Source organism: Pleurodeles waltl, chromosome 3_1 (assembly GCF_031143425.1).
Source record: "Pleurodeles waltl isolate 20211129_DDA chromosome 3_1, aPleWal1.hap1.20221129, whole genome shotgun sequence".
In the NCBI taxonomy this organism is placed as follows: domain Eukaryota; kingdom Metazoa; phylum Chordata; class Amphibia; order Caudata; family Salamandridae; genus Pleurodeles; species Pleurodeles waltl.
Window position 1 is genome coordinate 271,200,337 of NC_090440.1, and position 20,839 is coordinate 271,221,175.

The following is a 20,839-nucleotide window of genomic DNA, read 5'->3' on the forward strand; positions in this document are numbered from 1 at the left end:
ATGCAATAAACAGAGAGTGGCAGCCTACCAGCTGCTCTCAATCACAGATCACATGGAACACTAACTCTGCACTCTCCCCACTTATCCTTCCCACTTTTTCCTGCTGAGATTTTGTTTTAACCTGGATAATTTTTTAGTTCCTTATCCTAAAGCATCTGATCTGCTACCCTGTCCTTGTGATTCTGTTACTCCAAGGTCGTTGCATCATTTTATGTTTTCTGTAAACTCTATAAAGCTACTGGAATTATTTTTATCACTTTTATTTAAAACTGTTAACATTCTTCAATGTAGACACACACGGCTGTATTTAAAACTCCTGCAAACTGAAATGATCTGTTTAATGGTTCATAAATACATTTTGGCTTTGATTAGGTTAAGAAATATAGTTGGCAAATTAACTTTTCTGTCTATACTTGCAAGTCCTAGTCTATCATATCTGTGCGTTACACTTTTGAACTTCGCACCTGAACCATGTATTTTCTGAGCTGATTTTCGTTGTAGTTTTAACTCTGCAATATGCACTCTGTTACAGCTTTTTTATATACTTTTTAATGGTTTTAATTGTTTCTTTCTTATAGTTGAACAGTTGTGTGTATTTTAATCTGTTGTGGGTTATTGTATATTCTTACTTTGTACTCCATTTTACTGATTAACTTTTATGGCTTGAATAGCCAACTAAAGTAAATTTTATGATGATGATGACTGGTGTTTCCACTATCACTACCTGCTCACTCTTTCTCCCTCTGACCCTCCAATTGTGATCTCTTCAATACCCCTGTCTCATTTCACTTCCGATACTTCAACTTCAAAACACTATGAGCTGTGTGAAATTTAAGAGAACATAGCGCTCCGTATTGTGGATGTCCTAACTATCCCAATCCTTTGCTCTACTAACTCTTTACTCCTTCTTTTTCCCAGCCATCTTGAATTATATCCCAGCGGGAGAGTGCAAACATGCAACAGGCAGAAGAGTCTGCCCAGCGGCTGTGGGAAATGACAAGATCAAGTGAAACTTGAAAAGAGCCTCTGCCAACAATAGTACTGTATATCTGCTTCTATAAAAACATACATACTTTTCTCAGCAACCAATGCGTGACTCACCAGATTAAATAATCTGCCTTTTAATCTGCGAAGGACAGAGTCTTCCCTTCCATTCCTCTAACAGAGACAGCGCCCAATGCCTTTTTTCACTAGTCAAGTGACTGACTTTTAAAATAAACTGTCTTTCTCCTACTTCTATCTTCTGCGAGGCACACATTAGGTCAGTTTTATTGTTGGATTTGAATTTTTCCCACTTAGCCGCACATCCTGCGATGCAGTTGTCCCACATACTAGGTGGGTAAAACATTCTTATAATACACCGTCAATAATGTGAAGGTAGTGATAAGATGTAACGTTGGAGATTTTTGCCCTCTAGTCTCCAGTTCTTTAGGATTTTATCACTGACTGGTAAACTCACCATAAATGTTTACTAGTGTTGCGCATATGTGAATACACTTCATGCTATATAATATTTAACAAATTAATTTCTTATGAATTGTATGTACTTTTTGAAGAATTGTTAGGCTTCTTTGCAATAATGCCAAGTAGGTAAACATCTGTGAGCCACGTCAATTTTGCAAACCAATTTCCTTTGGCTAGGAGGAAACAACAGATCAGCCATCTCCTCCTGTTACCACAGGACTGCTATTGCTGTGATGAAAACCTACCCCCAAATCACACCTAAGTGGTTGAAACGTTGGTGTGTCCAGTTATGGACTGAATTACTGAACTAATATGATGGACACTTTAGCAGAACTTTAGGGATGCAAGTTTGGATATACTCCTGGAATACCCCGTTTCTCACCTTTCAATCAATCAGCTAAAGGATGTTAGTAATCCTGTGTGCATTTCTATACCTCCTTGATGATATTCACATATTTGACACGCATAAGCACCATGCTCTTACTTCACAGTGGCCCCCTAGCCCTGAAGGGCAGGCGCTTCACCAGGCCGAGTGTCATTGAGATATTTCAACCAGAGCTTGGCCAATAAAATATTTTCTCTTGCAGTCTTTTAGTGTGTTCATCGTATGTCAAAAGTTAGATTTAATTACACCAAGTGGAAGCTGTCTTTTGCAAATACTGTTTCAATTCAAAGACGGCTGTCACAGACAAGCATGCATCCACCGCAGCCATCTTTGAATGAGTTTGTGCAAAAATTTCAAATGCATTCAAAGATGGCTACAGCTGATGCACGAGCATCTACCTCTGCCATCTTTGAATGGGTCTTTTAAAATAAAATATTGCAATTTCTTTCAGAGTTGGCACCATGAATGTGCACGCATCCATGGCAACCGTGTTAGAATGCATTTATAACGGTGGCTACCTAGCACAAGAAAACATTGGCAAAGCTTATAGGTTTTATGCAAAAAACAATTGGCTTGCCAATTTGTGTTTTAATTTGTGCAATGTGAAAAAGACAGAAACAACAATTTTTTGTTGTTGATTAGTATTTCCTTTTTCAGTTGACAGAGACACACTTGCTGATCCACATTTCATTTAATTTTATGACACTATAAGCAGGTGTAATGCTGCGTTACACTATGTTCAACTGTGGTATTCATGTTTTACTCTGAGACGTTCTTGAACCTGTACCACAGGCCCATAAACCTATGAACCCTGAAAGATATTATACTTTTAGGGGCATATTTATACTCCGTTTGCGCCGATTGTGCGTCCAAAAATTGACGCACAATCAGCGCAAACGTTGCCCCATATTTAAACTCTGACGCCCGAGCCCGCGCACGACAAAATTCCGCCGTGTGCGTCATTTCTTGGATGGGGAAACCCGCCCTGCCTTAATGATATGCAGGGTAGGCATTCCCGTCCAAAAAACGACGCAAACGGCCGTGCGTCGTATTTATGCTTCCGGGCAAAAATGACTCTCGGCCGGGAGGCGGAGCAAAAAAATGAACCACAGCCCGATGTGCGTCAAAATTTAACGCCTGGGTCAGGGCAGGCGTTAAAATGGGGCAAACACACCTGTATTTAATCAGAACACACAGAACAAACAGCAGAGCAGCAGAGCAGCAACAGGTAGACATGGAGGTGATTTTTATCCAGCGTGCACGTAGACGCAGAGCCCAGCAGCAACAACAGCAGCTACAACAACACCAGCAGGGACCCCAAAGGCAGCGCAGAAGGCAGGAGAGGATATTCTGCCCAAGAACAACCCTGCATGGCCTCAGGGAACACGGCATCATACAGAGGTACCGGTTGAACTGGCAGGCCATTCAGCAGCTGCTGCACAACATTGAACCGCAGTTGGCCCCCACTTTAGTGACACCCTGCACCATCCCAACAGAAACAAAGCTGCTTGCCGTACTTCACCTGCTGGCAAGTGGCTCATTTCAAACAACTGGTGCCCTGGTTGGCGGAATATCACAACCATCATTCTCCGCATTTCTGCCAAAAGTACTGGATGCCATCATTCGCCTGACACCCCTCCACATCTGCTTCCCTAACACACTGCAGAAGCAGCAGGAAACTAAACAGGGATTCTACGCAATCAGTGGCTTCCCACACGTCCTTGGTGCAATCGACTGCACACACGTACGCCTTGTGCCACCTGCTGCAACAGAACACCTCTACCGCAACAGGAAGCACACACATTCAATCAACGTGCAGGCCATAGTCGATCACCAGGGATTGATCACCAACATCGTGGCAAAATATCCTGGGAGTGTCCATGACTCATTCATCTTCCGTCACAGCACCATCAACCAACACTTCCAGGATGGACGGTATGGCAATGGACTACTTGTTGGTAAGTACAGAAACCTACTTATATACACACTGCACAGCAACCCTCTAGGACACACAACACATACACCACAACAGCAACATCTAGACAGGAACACACTGAGGTCCTGACATCACTAGCCATGTTATCTTAACTCACCATTGAACCTGTCACACATTGGAATTTACTGTACAGCCTAATGTGAAGACATTAATGAGTGTGGTTGCCAAAATGTCACCTTGCTAATTTTAAGTGTCACAATGACCTTTACATTAATACATTGCATAAGTTTCAAGGTATGGGATGTACAGGGTACTTTGATATGAACGTGTTAACAACACTTCCAAATTTAAATGTGCATGGAACTATCATCTCACCCTCAGTGAAGACACACTGACACCTGTATCACAAGTCACAATGCTAGGGAGGGCACACTGTACTGAAAATCCCAAAACATACTGCTGACAAACGGTTAGCAGACAAACACTTGCTCAGCCAAGGAAACAACACAATGCAGATGGTATAGCCTACAAGTATAGGATGTCACATTAGTACACAAAAGAGTCACACACAACACAAGACAACTACTGCCATTAAAGGTCTTTTCAATAGTGCCAGCTACATCTACATGATCCCATTCTGTGTTTTTCTTTCAGCTGATCAGGGGTATGGCATCCAGCCATGGCTAATGACACCATTTGGGAACCCGAGTACTGCTGCAGAGCGGGCATACAGCAACGCCCATAAGAGGACACGCAGCATTGTTGAGCGGACCTTTGGGATCCTCAAGTCAAGGTTCCGCTGCCTTGACATCACTGGCGGTAGCCTACTATATTCCCCCGAGATGGTCTGTAGGATCATACTCACATGTGCAATATTGCACAACATTTGTGTAAAAAGGAACATTCCCCTCCTCGAACCAGACCCATACATGCCTGAAGACGAAGAAGAGGAGGATGCTGGCCTGCAACAGGAGGGGGAACAACCAAACACGGCTGCTGGAGTGCGTAGGCGCCAACACATTGTAAATAATTTCTTTTCATAATTATCACCATCACCACTTAATGCACTATTGTAAATAAACACTGATAACAAACACCACATCATGGTTTGGCCTATTCATTTCTGCCCATCTTTAGCTTGAAATATCTGAAGAAGAATGTCGTCTCATTGAGCAATAATGATATAACAATCATGACACAAAAAAATACACCACAAATGTAATGGCCACCATACAATGGTCAAATACACACAAAATGTAAATGACAGACATCCTGTACAGTTCACCTTTGAAGGGCAATAGCTGAGGACCACACATATGACTCACATACATGTAGTAAACATGGATCATCGCAGCAGATGGCACCACAACTAAAACACCATCACTCAACTAGTGGAAAACAGGCCTCATACATCAGGCAGTTCACATGCTAATGCTTCAGGAACAGGAATGTAGTACTAGACTCTTGCCAACAGTAATTCCAACTACTTACTATCATTGCAATGACTATCTGTCACTAGAGTTACACATACGCAGAACATACACAGCACAAGTGCTACACCTATGACAAGCATCCAGCACATCACATCCCATCTACATGTCAGCCCTTTTCTAAATACATTACACACACTTGCAGCTGCTCACACCCCACCTGTCTGAAGAGGTCCCTGGAATGCCGATTTGTGTACACTGAGATTCCCTCATCTACACACACACACTCACAAGAGTTATCCAGTGTGCCACACCCTTTCCTATGCATAGCATTGTCATAGTATCATCTCACTGCATGGAACTCAGCTCATATAATACACTGGCTTAGAGTTTATAAGGCCTGGTATCACCTGTAGATTGATTCTTCTGTGAAAGGTACTGTAGGTCATTTATCAGCAAATCCCATCTGACAGGACTAGTGAGCCACTGATGGAGGCCACACCAGTGATCTCCTCCATGCACACCACCCAAATGTACATGCCCCGTCCCTGCTGATGCCTCCTACTGCATACATGTTTGAATTTCAGCTATGACATCATTAAGCTTTGACACTAATGTTGCCGTAGAAAACTTAATCAGGGTTCATGTGTCACATTCAAAACAACACAGGACATACACAGTGTGACTTCTCAACTGTCTACTGCTCCCTCTGACCAGTCCTAGTTAGAACACTTGATCATGTAATTACTGAAAGAACTTGCTCCTGATTGACCCAGCATCCTGTCAGCCTGAAGGGCACCTGTCCGTGGGTCACTCTACAGATACCTGGGGTCCACCTATGGACCACACGTGCTGTCCAAAACCTCTTGTACCTCAGACACTAATTTGTCATTAGCCTCATCAATGTATACTCAAATACATAGTATTGCATCATCTGACTGTTATTTGCATCTGATTTGTGACAGTGCCCTTGAATAGCCAAATCTTGGCCCTTCCGTTGTCTGGCCCTCATTAATGCCTAAACTACAAAGTGTGACAGTGGACCAGGACCATAGTGTATGATGGTGTGAATGGCCTCCATCAAAACCAGCAACCTCAGATAATGTCCATGAAAAGTCAACACATATGAGGACCCTGACTGTTCAAACGCTGAGTAACATTGTTCAAATGATAAAGATGAGTCGTGTGTGTTGAATACCAGCCATTTACTTCTGCACAGAGGCTATGATGTTTCCTGATACATTACCATCCACAGAGGCCAACTGGAGTACAAATGTTGCAATGACACATGCCGGATCCAGACACCTGAGACATTCTCTGACTTAGCACACCAAGGTTGCCCAGTTGAATGTCTCATTACACGTTTTCAGTGACAGGGTGGGACCATCCATGTGTAGGTGACCATGTCCTCAATGGCTTCTCTCAAATTTTGCTACAAACAATACCCAATAGAAACAAGATTAGCTGCCACTAACTCATGAGGAGACCTGGAAGTTACAGTGACAACATACACCCTGACAGTTGATACTGAATCAATATTGGACCACACACATGTACATGTACCATTCAATCAACAAAATATTTGCAAGCAGACGATCACAGTAGTGTCCCAGTTGTAACCTAGCAGGAAGAATGAAACATGCCACTAAACCAGGTAATGCATAAAGGGCCACATACATCAACAACCTATTTGCTATCATGAGATGAGGAACATTGAGATTTTGCAAAATATATCAATGCAAAATGGTATGTCAGATTTCTCCAAAGAATCAATAGGGCAAATGTAAAATGGGCAAATGGGATTACAGAATGGCAAACAGTGAATCATACCCTATTTGCTTCCATGAGCCTGCTGCTGAAGGTTTAGCATCACTGAATTTGGGAAACCCTTGGATAAATTTGCAAGTCTGGAAGAGCAAACCCTAGGGTGCTGGGGGCCTAAGTCCACCTCTACTGCCCCCCAAATATACATTATTTATGCACATGTGAAGCACACACATGCATAAGGCGCATGTGTGCCCTACATGTCAAAAGTAAAACACATTTAAGATACATTAACTTGTAATTAGGACATGGTTAACCCCTTAAGAAGTGTAGGTGACAATTGCACTACCTATTTGGCCTTTATATAATTTTGATTACCGTGATAAATGTGGACACATTTTTGCTAAGGAATACATCCTGGTATCCCATTCATATTTTGAAAATAGCCATCAGCAATTACCCACATATGTGTACAATTATGAGTAATATCCATTCTGACCAATCATTACTATTGCACTGTGAATACCTTCTATACATCCTATAAGGGACATTTGCCATAGCTAACCCCAAATGTGTATCACTTAGCACCGTTTGGTCATGACAAAATTAATTTCTCAAATTGACAAATGAAAGACATATTTGTCATAATGCGTCATATTTCCACGCATACAGCTTGTGCGTCATAATTTTTGACGCACAGGATTGCAGATAATGCAGAGTCAAAAATATTTTTCATATTTAGATATCATATTTTCCTGCGGCTTAATTTTCAACTCTAGAACTGTAAAATAAGCCTCAAACAAATATAATAGACCAATGAAGAATTTTTTTTTGACTCTGCATTATTTGCACTCCTATGCGTGAAAAAAAAGTGACGCACAAGCTGTATGCGTGAAAAAATGACGCATAGCAGGGAAAAAAACGTCGGCCATTTTATGCAGGATGTGATGTAATAGGATATCCTGTTTACAGAATCTGTACAGTGGGTGTACTATCACTTTCACTTTGCAGTCTCAGATTATTCTAGACTGTGTGGCTGTGTGCAAAGTGTTGTCCTGTGTATTAGTGCTTTTGTGTCCAGTGTACCATCTCAATTGTGCTTTTGTCATCATTGTCTTGTTGTTGAATACTGTCTGAGTCTGTGTTGTATTATTTTGTCAAGTACAGTGTTTTATTTATTGTCTGTGGGAGTCTGTTGTGGGTACTGTAATATAGGGGTTAGTTGGGCTCTTCTTAAGTTTTCTTTGTATTTCACCACTCTACCTTTCCCCATTTCCCCCTTTTCCTTTTTCTACAACGTTTTCCCCTTTGTCAGTGCTGACATGTCTGGTAGGCCATGGCTTTCCAGGATGGGTGAGGAGGAATTGGGGGGATTTATATGGCTTGTTTGCCATTTCCTCCCACTCATGCTGGAGGCTGGGTGATACAGGGGTATCACACGGAGGCCCGTAAAGTCCGGTGGGGGAAGGTGCGCCATCACTTGGTCCGTGTATATGGTAGCCTAAGGAATGACCATCAACTGAAGCACCGCTGGGCTGATCTGATATCCAGGGAGCAAGATCTGCTGGACCACCTGGGAATCAGGATTGGTGGCCATGTTGGTGAGTACATATCAATTACATGTGCACATTTTAAAGCTGTGTGGCGACATGTGATGATTGTTACCCAATCTGCCAGATAAGTAGCTGACTGGGTAATTGATGCACAATGTGAAGGAAGACAAATGCTAGCAGTCAGGTAGTTAATGTTTTCTACACATACCGGTTGCCTGTAGCAGTATGTAATGTAGTGCTGCCTTTGTGTCAGACAAGCGACACACTAATGACGCAATTAGGACTCTACAGGTCACAATAGCCAGTGAAAAATGGATGTTGAAACATCATACCTACATATGTAGATGCCATAGCTAGACTGACATTTGTAAACCCTACATGATGCTATAAATGAGTGCTGCCTTCACGTCAATTGAAGTTAGCAATGTTGTCCACACATATGTCACATGTGTGTCTGGTTGGTGTGTATGGAAACTGACCACATAGGCTGTTTGAGTTTGAGAGGTCATGCAGTCCTCAAGTAACCAGCTTTTGGATGTCTCTCTTGGATGCACATGATGAGATGAATGCACCCCTATATTGTTGGTGCATACTAATGGAGGTGCATCTTTGCCACCACATGACTGTTCAGGCCACTGCATGTGTGTAGTAGGGTGTGTAACTGTAGCAGGAGACTCATCCAATGTAAATGTTGCTCATGAATAATTCCATACAGTATGAGCATGTGTGAAAGGGTTTCATTACTCATGTCATATTCTCACATTGTCTTTGTAATTGCAATTGTTTGTCAGTGCACGGATTCTGAGTATATTCTTCCTTCCATGCTTTGCAGGTGGACCTGCACCGTACACAGTGGGAGAGGTGGCTCAATTTGAGGACCCCGACACCTACAGTGAGTGTTGCATGTGTGCTCTTTTTAATGTTTGCTGGTGATGCATGATGGACTACTGTGTGTTCAACAGAATTCAAGGTTTGATGCGCTGCCCATTCATTAGTATTGTTCCATTAGTGGGTTTTCAGTTATCACTTCATTTTGAGTTGACCTATGCTTATCCATTTCTCAAATTTTGGGTCTGTAGGCCATTCCAGTAGTGCCCGCTATGGGGAATGGGGTGAGTCATGTGGAATACACGGGTTAATGTAAGAGTTGCTCTGGGACTTGTCTCGGACTGAGTCTGCATTTCAGACTGACATTCTCCCAGATAGCTTCTGCAAATGGCTTGACTGAAATCTGCTGCTTCCCTAGATACACTGTAGGTTGGATCTTCCGGGGGCATGTACTTCCACAAGTTGTGCTAGAAGTGTGTGGGACTAGAGTGCAATGGCCTAGGTGTACATTCTACTCATGATCATGGGTGTTCTTGCTCCTCTGTGTCTGTAGAAAAATATGCCTCACTGGTAGTATGTGATGTTGGCCTAAGTCAGTACATTTTGACATGTGTGGACCTTGGATAGGACAAGGTTTAGCTGACTCCAATTTGTTGCTAGCCCTTTACTGGTGTTGTGTGTGTGGAGGCAAAAACTTGTTGAGCTTTCTATACACTCCTGGGTGTGCATTGATTATGGGATTGTTGGATGTTCTTCCCACCCCCCCTCAAAGACTGCCATGTGTTTGGGAATAGGGTACCTATGACTGTAGCAACCAGTATGTTACACAAACTTGTGACCATTTGAAACTTTGTCTTGAACCTAGTGTACACACCCGGTTATGGCACATGAGTTCTATACTAGCAAATCCAATTACAAATCGCAGATATTGAGGGTTGTGATTGTTATCACATACACTGACATATGTAGTCAAGGCAATAGGCGGAGGAGGTGCAGCCATAATGTCAGCTGTATTACTAATTATTTTGATGAGAAGTTTAGGCTGATGTCACCCATCATGTATAGACATGTATATGCTAGGTTTGAGATGCCCTTTGTATGCAGGCTTCCCATGTACTTCCTCTGAGACTTTCAATGTTCTATGTGGTGATATGAGCTGTTACAACTACAGTAAAAGTAATTTCAAATTGACCCATTGTGCTATTCCACCCAATGCATTTCCTATGGTAAATAGTTGCCCTTTCTCTTCACAGCTGCAAACATGAGTGCCGCACAGAGGCATGATTCTGAGAGGCGGGCCATGAGATACCGGCACATCCTGCAGGTGCAGTCGGGGTTCCGACGGATGGCCCGAAAATACCAGGCGGATCGGGCCTCCGGAGCATGGTGGGCCTCACCACAGGGTGGGCCAACGTTGCCCACTACAGCCACCACCACCACAACCACCAGTTCTCCCCAAGTGGCCCCAGCAACGGCAGGGACAGTTGTCCCTGCCTCTGCAGCACGACCTGGACACAGCAATATCAGAGCTGCAGGGCAGTCCAGTGGGCTACAAACAACTCCCACACAGAGCACCTCTGCCAGCACACAGACAGCAGCAGCACCTCCAATTGACCCTGCGGCATTCCAGGCTTTAGACCGCAAAATGGACAAGTTAATTCGGAAGGTGGACAAGCTGAGCCAGGATGTGGCGTACATAAAGAAGCGGGTCAGGTCCATCAGGCGGACCCTACGGAGGGCCAACCTCTAGGACTTATATGGTCTATTTTAATTTATCCCTCCCCTCTCTCCTCTTTCCTTTTTATCATGATAGGTGGATTTTGGGGATTAGTGTTAGGTTAGTATAGGTTGTTAGCTTAGTTAGTGTTAGGGAGGAGGGTGGGGGGTCCTTAGTCTTTCTATTTTTCATTTTTGAGTGGGTGGGTGGGTGTCAATGTTGGGATTCCTGTCTGTTTAGAAAAATATATACATATTTTTTTTTAAATTAAAAAAATGATTAAAAAAATACAAAAAAATATATGATTGTTTAGGATAGTATGATATGTGTGTAGGTTAGTATGTGTTGTCCTGCATGTGTCCTGTCTCATAATGATGGGTGGGGGGTTGATGTTTAGATCGATTCGTTATATGTGTAGAGTAAGTTTAGCTTAGGTTAGTTAGGGACAGTTGCGGGTTAGGAGTAGTCAGATTAGATTAGTGTAGGTATGACTTTTCCCTTAGTTGCCTCTGGTGTGAATACTTATGAATAAATATATAGTTAACCCTTTGCATTATGTGTTAACTGCTACTTGATCATGGCCTTGCCATCAGTGTAGGTGATTGTTGTTCTATGACATTTGTGTCCTATGCTACACACCGAAGAAGAAAGAGGTTTAAAATGGCAGCTACCCCTGTGCTAACTTGGTAAGTATCCACCATTTGATAGAACCACCATTTGGAGTTTACATGGCTCACAAAGGATTTGTGTTGATGAGTATGTTTTCTACATCACAAAGTGTGCTTCCAGACTTGGTATTGTGGGGAATTTATTAGGTCGGACTGCAATGTGATGTTCAAGGACATCTTTGTAGATGAGGTGTTGTTAACACTCTTGTCTTCATTACTGACATAGATCATGTGTGCAACAATTCTGCATGACTTCCCTTCTTGGAAGTATACTCAGAAAGGGTGATTGATGCTGTGTTTAGTTGTGTTTGCTTAGATTAGACTGCATAATTTAATGTTTTAGTATTGCATGGTGCCCACATTTATCAGCCACCATTAGTTGACTTTGATTGCTATTGATGGAGCATTATTCTGTCCGACACAGCATGATTGTGTGTGGTTTCTCCCTTCATCAGTTATTCTCCTCAGGATGGTCAGGCTATGATGCAATCCTGGTCACTGCACATATGTATCAGACTACATGATGTCAGGACAGTTGTACTGACAAGCTACATGGTTGTCACACAGGCACTTTTGAGTTATCTACTGCACAGTTGATGTGTCAAATTACACAGAGACATATTAGGTGTGCAAGTGCTGTTTATTGATAGGTGCCGTAGTGCAAAATGTACATTGTCCTTGTTTGCTGAGTCCGTTCTAGTGCATTCTTACATGGTGATCCTACAGAAGGGGTGTGGATGATGCTCCTGACATGCTGGGGTGATGTTACAGACAGTGCAGAGGGACAGGATTTGCCGATTAGTAGGAGAGAGACATTCACTGGCAATGCTGACAAGTCATACAGTGGTTAGCAGAACAGTCATTGAGTAAAGTTGTAGTGAGACTGGCAATTGACAAAACGTAGGACCTTGGTCAAAGTAGGCCATGGTGCAGGGACTAGTGCTTCCGGGTACTCCTCCGTGTGAATGTGATCAGTTCCATGTCTTCTTCTTCTGATGTGTGTGTTGCCTGCTTTGTCCTTGTTGTTGTTGGTTGTGAAGGGGCAACACACACCTCAGTGTTAGAAGACATGGAGTCAGACATCCCGGTGGCTGCTCCCTGTGAAGGTCTTAAGGGCAGTACTGCAGCAAGGAGGACCTGCTGTTTTTTGAGAATAGCAGCTACATCACGATGGTAGGCAGCCAGGTCGGCCCTGAGGGAGTCATGATTGCATTTGTGCATGCAGTGGAAAGTTTGGGGTGCGAGGTGTTGTGGAGACTCCCTTCCTGCAGTGGTGAATTCCTTTATAGTTTCTTGTAGTCCTTGCAGTATGGATGTTAGGGCTTGCATAGCTGCTGCCTGATCTGCAGGTGACATCATGCACGAGCGCACCTCCTCAAGGCAGGCTGCCATATTTTGCATCCCCACCCGCACCTCCTTGGCCAGCTCCAGCTGTTCTCCAACAACAGTTCTCTCAAAGCTGGTGCCAGTGTCGTCAGAGTCCTCAGCTGTGTAGGAGCTGGCAGGTCTTGCAATTGGGGTGGTGGGTGGTTCTTCTGTGACGGCTGCTTGTTCTGTGCTCCTCCTTGTGACTGAAGGTGGGGTCTGGAGGGTTTCAAGGACCTTTTGGATGGTCTCCTGGGGAATGTTTATGGGCTCGTCATCCATGTCATCAGGGAAATCAGGGACAGGTGTATCGGCAGGAGATCCATGTTCCTCTGCAATGAAACAGGGTACAATTAGTGTGTCTGTGTTGTGACAATTTTGACGTAACATGCCAGCCTTTTGATGAATTTACTTTGTGATCTTGTTTGGTATTGTCCTTCATATGGGCATTGTTATAGGCCTATGGCCCACCTGTGTGTCACATGTATGATATTGAGTTATCAGACTTGTCTGCCTAATCGCCTCTAGGTGTTGCTTTGTACCAAATAGGGAATAGCCATCTTTTTGTCCTACTCAACCCTCCCTGTATATCTATTCTTATGGTGAGACCTTTCACTGGCTGTGGTTGTTCTGATTGCCCTGGCAGCACACTTGCCTCTCAGGACCTGCCCCAATCACTGATTGTTCACATTGACTTAATTGTAATTGACATGTGGCATATCCTATGCATGGCAATGTGATGATGTGATATGGATGTATACATTGTTAATGTGTCCTGCTGATGTTGGGTAATGTGTGTTTAATTGGATTGCCCTGTTTATCGTATCAATGTCCTATTTGGTCCTCTGACTGGGCAGGTGTATTTCAGTGACCAGTTGCATGTGTCCCCTCCTCAATGCTGTTGTCTGAGCAGTATGACATTTGTGATGTTGCCTGGTTAGCCAGGCACGTGAAGGACCCTGACATATGCAGCATGGGTGTGTCCTTAGTGCTGTGTCGCTCCTATTGCTGTTTACTTTGGCTGATGTATGTGACAACTATGGGCATTGATATATGAGTGTACTGGGGCCTTTGTCTTGTTTCAGGAGATTGTTGCAGATGTCATCCTCACCCCCTAATTTAGGTATGTATGTTCCATGGGGAGGTTACTGCCATTGGCTACTATAGCTGCACAGAGATCAGAGGTGGTAGTGTCAACTGTTGTTGCAGTTACATTGCAGTTGTTGTTTTGGCTAGTGGATTGCTGATAGGGCCCTAGTTAATGTAGGAGATATTTTGGCTGATGAGTTCCAGGATGTAAGTTTGACGTAGTGGCCTTCCCTCCTGTCGAGGCTTTCCCTTAGCTCCATTGTTGTCATGACAGGATGCCCCCATGGGACTGTTGTTGGTGTTGTGTTATGTTGTGCCCCAGCTTCTGTATGTGCAGGGCATGCCCCCCTGCGGTGCCCCTTTACCCATGCCACTCCATGTATATGCTGACTCACATGAAATGTGTAGTAGGTATTTCCCCCCCTGCTTACAGTCAACATTATTGCATTATAATTCCCCATGCGACTTACCCTGCATGTGCCTTGTCTCGTGGTAGTCTGCACTGTCCTGTCCTTGAATCCCTGTGACGATCTCCTCAGGTATGATGGCTGCGACCATCTCCTTCATGTGGTCCAGGGCCTCCTGGTGTGCTGGACTATCCCCTCCAGTCTGCAGTGCTGCCTTCCTGTTCCTGGCCATTTTTTCCTTTGTCCTACGTTTTGCAGTCATGCCAACGTTTCTTACACACGGTGACTGTCCTGCGTACTTCAGCCACACTGTTGATCTTGTCAACAATTTGTTGCCATATGGCTTCTCTCCTACTGATTGGCAACTTAGAGGTGATAAACAGTTGGTGCTGGTGTTCCGTCACCTCTTTAACCAGGATTTCCTGCTCCTCTGCACTGAAGCGACACTTTCTTTTTTTTCTATATATGTCCTGTTTCTTGTATGGATCATCCTGGCTGGTTCCTGGTCTGCTGTCATCTTCCTGGGGTCTGTAGTGGCATCTGGGATCCATTTTGGCTCTCCTCTGCTGAAAGGGCAGTGTTTGCGGGTATTTTTGACGCTATTGCGCAAAAAACAGCGCTTTCCGGGTTGCGCTGTCGTAAATCGACCCACAGTCATTTACGTCGCGTTAACGTTGTTTTCCTTTACGACTTGACGCCGCGATGTACGTAAAAAAAAATGACTCCCACCTGTTGATTGCGCCGCCGTGCGTCAAAGTATAAATTTGACGCCCGCACGGCGCATCGAAATGGCGTTAGCCGGCGGTAAAATTTTTGACGCACAGCCTTGCGTCAAAAAGTATAAATATGGCCCTTAATTTGCAACCAACTGGCAAGTAGAAGTCTGCTGTTGATGATCCAATATAGGGCAATTACATTTATATAACACAGAATACCAAAAATGTTTTTTGCAAGACCAGAGGCTCCTATTATGCTTCACGGATCTTGCATTTTCTAACATAGCAGCAGTCAATTATGAAACTGCCAATCCCATGAGACTTAGTAAACAGAATAGCCAATGGGAAACAGAAACGTAATGACAATAACCACCAATGGTATATCAGTAACCTGTATAACCCTTAGCTTGACTGCCAACAGACCTCTCTTCTTGCTGCTTTCAGTCGCGACCAGCACTTTACTCTGTCATTATAACATTATAAGTAGTGATGATGTTAGTTGATTGTTTCTGTATGTTATTTATACATTGTTTAGTTCCCTACTGTATGGTATTGCCTTATTCTCCTTGGGTGCTACATGTGCTTGTGCTAGTGCTTTCTCAGATGCCTGCTGTATTAGGTTCTCCTCACTTCATTCGGCAATTCGAACTCTCAGCTCTTTCAGCTTTTTAGTGTTTCCTTGCCTTTATTTACCATCTTTGCCACTTTGTATCTGATATCTCAGGCCCTTCTTCTTGCCTTCAGTTCTGGATGCCGTTATTTCTGGTCTACTAGGTCATTCTGGCTCCAGAGGGGTGCGGTGTATAGTCTAACCTCCTTGCGTCGACCTTGACTGCTTGCTCGGTGTGTACACGCCCCGTGGGAGGGAACTGGGCCTCCCCACGGCCTCCAGTGATTTTAACCCCTATTCTGTCTGACACTAATTGGTAACATTACTTTATAATAGAATTAGACTAGTGAATGACATAGATGAGAATGGGGAACTATTTAAACCAGAGTTAAATTAATTTACTAATTCCTAAGTTGAACAGACTGTGGCAGCCTCTTTTGATAAAATTTCTAAGAATGCTGAAAATGTTGTCATAAATATGATGTCCACGATTTTACTGGCCCATTCTGCAGGGGGAAGCAGAATATATAAAAGTCTTCATTTATTTACACAAGAGGTACAGTTAACGTCCCCTAATCCTGAAGCTGTACCTTTGGATGGTGAGGTTTCCTCACATTCCGCTGAGGACTCTTCTCCTTCCAAGGAGGGGAACACTAAAACTCATATTAAGTGCAAAGCTAAAGCAAAAAATATTCAGGATAAGCCACCAAAAATCACACTTTTTCACATTCTGGACACTGATGATGATATGGAGGATCCAGAGGATGATACTGATAATTTTGGGATCAATTCTTTTTCTTCCACTCTTCCTCTTAAAAATGACCAAATTACTGTCTTCCACTTCTGATTACTTTGTGGCTAAAACTGTCCTGGATGCAGAGGGAGTCCAATGTTTGATCCAAGCCTCATACATCATCCAAATTCCACTGAATGGTTCCCCGCCGACCATGAAGGGGATTATAATACTTTCAGACTGTGTTTGCCCTTGGATAAACAAACTAGGGCCATGTTAGACCTGACAGCCTTAGGGTGGTCCTTTTTGCCTACCCAGGCATATTTAATTTACCTATAAGTCCCTATTTAAAAGCACTAGATGTGCCCAGGACCTGTAAATTAAATGCTACTAGTGGGCCTGCAGCACTGATTGTGCCACCCACATCAGTATCCCCTTAACCATGTCTCTGGCCTGCCATCGAAAGGCCTGTGTGTGCCACTTCGACTTGGCATTTAAAACTACTTGCTAAGCCTTAAACTCCTCTCTTATTAGATATAAGTCACCCCTAGGGTAGGCCCTAGGTAGGCCATAGGGCAGGGTGCTATGTAAGTAAAAGGCAGGACAAGTACTTGTAAGTTTTATATGTCCTGGTAGTGAAAAACACTCAAAGTCATTTTCCACTATGGTGAAGCCTGCTTCTCTCATAGGCCAGCTTTGGGAATTCACTCATATACTTTTAAGTGGTATTTTCTGATCTGAAAGGAGTGGCATTATCATCTTTGGTATGGTTGGGATGGTAGCGAGAAATCCTGCTTACTGGTGAAGTTGGATTTAGCATTACTATTTTTCAAATGCCACTTTTAGAAAGTAGGCATTTCTCTGCACTTACTGCTCTCTGTCTCCAATTCACGTCTGGTCTGTGCTGGTTGACAGCTCCCCTTGTACATACACCTCAGACAGTCATAAACACAGGACACTGCATTCATCTGCATACTGATGGGTCTTCCTTAGCAGGAAAGGTAGAGGGGCTCTCACTTACACTTCAAATGCTAGTGGTGTGACCCTACACAAAGGATTGGAAGCCCTCCACAGATCTCCTGGTAGACAGGACTGGGCTGTAAGGGGAACTGGTGTACTTTAAAACCACTCTTTGAAGTTTCTCCACTTCAAAGGCACATTTGGTAAATATATTGGGTCTGTGACCCCCCCTACAATCAGACACTTCTGACCTACAATATGACTCTGTCAGAAGGACTGTTGTGCTGCCCATAGGACTAATTTGGACTGCTTTTCTGAAAGGACTGCTCTCCTGCTTGTTGCCAGGCTGCCCCCCTGACTCTACTGGAAGGACTTTGCCTTGCCCCACAAGTGATCTCCAAGGGCTTGCCAGCTTGTCTCCTGTTAAGAAGTCTCAGGGCCATCAAAGACTTTACCCTAGAGAGAAAAGTCACTGTGCTGGAAAAACCAATGCAACGCCTTCAGAATTGATGCAGTGGCTGTCTTGCGGCTGAAAAACTGATGTAGCGTCTGCAGAATCAACTCAGTGGCTGGTTCATCATCCCATCACGTTTTGATTTTCCATGCATCATACTGGGCATCAATTTGTCATCAACCCCACACTGCAGTAAGGAACCGAGGTTGCATGACCTGGAATCAACGCATCATCCTTTCTTCGAAGAAGGAATCAATGCACCACCTCTGCTGTGCTGTAAAAAAATCAATGCATTGCTTTATTTTCCATTGCCTCTCCTCCTCTGCAACCTGTAGCATCTTTATTTTTGTGCATGCAAAGTTCTTTGTGCTAAAGAGATGCCTCCATTAATTCCTACAGGTTTAGACTTACTTAAACCTCTAAAAAGTGATATCGTGACTTGTGCATATTCAATTTTTTATCATTTTGGTCTTGCCTTATACAGATAAATATTATCTATCCTTGTAAACTGGTGTGAAGTCCTTTTTCTGGTGTTTTCACCGTGTTACTGTATGAGTTATTGCAAAAATACTTTACACATTGCCTTCTAAGTTTAGCCTTCCTGCTCTGTGCCAAGCGACCGGAGAGTGAACACAGGATAATTTATGTTGTTTTGTAACTTAACCTGACTAGTATTGTGGTCCTTACTTGGACAGGGTGCATACTTCTGCAAACTAGAACCCCAATTTCTAATAGGCCAAATTGAAATCGAAATTCCCTAGCCCTTCTTTGTTGTCCAGCATCACCTCTACTCCAACTATTGACCTATTTTCATTTCAAAATTTGGCAAGGATCCTCGTAAAGGAGTTGACAAGGCATGGTCCTATTGTCAAGATCAGTTGCTTGACATTGTTGGGTCTCTGGCCCATATTTTTGATATGGCAGACACAGCTAGATTGGAAGACTCCAATATTGATCCATAAGATCTCTCATTATGAATCCAAAGAGCCCTTTGCTCGCTGGGAAAAGCGAACGCCTCGAAAACACATGACCGGAGGAAAAGTCTCTTTTTTAAAGTTAGATTCTAAACTAGCAAATCTTGCTACACCAGATCCTGGTATCCAGGCAGAAGGACTTTTATTTAGAGACTCTTCTATCAAAAATCTCAGCAGATATGTGAGTACATTTTTTATTTATCGACAAAGCTCAATAGTGCCTTAAAAGGTATTTTCCTAGGAGATTTTGGCAAAGGCCGGTAGGGGCAGGCACTGCTTTACCAGTCATACCAAGGGCTCCTACCACTTCAAAATGGGAACAATTCTGCACCTCAGAGATTCATTACGTGAGCACGACTGGATGTTAAGGCTGGATCTACAAGACCCATATCATACAATTCCCATTTGTCACAATCACAGAAAAGTTCTTTAGCTTCAGAGGTAGGGACAAACCAATTGTTTTTCATCCCTTCCCTTCGGTCTCTCTTCCGTACCATGGTGCTTTAAAAAAATAATGAAACCAGTAGTAGTGCATCTCAGGTCTCAACATATCAGACTTATCATCTACCTAGACAACATTTTGTTAATGAGTCAACGCATTCATACTCTGCAATCTCAACTACATCTCACCTGTTCTCTTCTTTCAGAGCTGATTTTCTTTATAAAAAACAGATAAATCAGTTCTTGTCCTGTCCCATCAGATAGAGTTTCTAGGTTTTCTTGTGAACTTTTCGAGTGCCACCCTTCATTTTCCACAGACAAAAGCAAAAGCAATCAAATGCAAGATTTTTCAGACTTGTCACAGCTCCTTCATCTCCCCCAGATCTCTGGTGAGGATTGTAGGCCTTCTGTCCAATCCATTATTGGGCCCTTCAACGTCTCAAAATTTGTCATCTACGCAAAGGTCTTGCAGACCTCAATTCCATCAGTACTGATACATCGGCTCTTTTACAGCTGCAGCAGTGAATAGAACATTTAGATTCCTTGAACAGCAGGACTCTGTTTGCTTCAGCCCCATATCTTGTATTAGAATCTGGTGCAAGTCGGAGAGGTTGGGGTGCTCGATGTGGTCCAATATTGGCTAAGGGTACATGGAATCAGGAGGAGGCCCAAATTGCACATAAAATGTTTAAACATGTTTGCAGGCTCCTTTGCAATCAAAAGCCAAGCAAAAAATAGATTACAAAATTCCATCCTCCTCTATATGGACAACATTTCCATGGCCCATTATGTCAATCATATGGGTGGCACCAGAACCAAATCTCTAGCAGACCTAGCGAAAACATTTTTGGGAATTCTGTCTTCTCCACAAGATCTCAGTTTAAGCAGAATACGTACCTTGAAAATTCAATTCCATAGCAGACTGGCACTCTTGCTACCTTTGAGATTCCAGCGATTAGAAACTTCACCCTTCAGTGTTCCTGTCACTAATGCACAAATGGGGTCCTTTCAACATCAATCTTTTCACCACTAGACTCAATTATGAACTGCCTCTCTTCTTCAGATCCCCTAGTTTTAGCTACAGATGCTTTCTTACAAGACTGGCCCCATTCAATCAACTACGCCTTTCATCCTTTCCTGATGATCAACAGAGTTCTAACACAGACTAGACATCAACAAGCAACCCTAGTATTAGTGGTCCCATTCTGGCAATCACAAGTATGGTTTCCTCCTCCTCTGGAATTAGCAATCAATTTTCCAGTCCTCCTTGCGTCCTTCCCCAACCTTCTTCTGGGCCCGATGTGCCATCCTCACAACCTAGAACTAGACAACTCCCTCAAGCTCT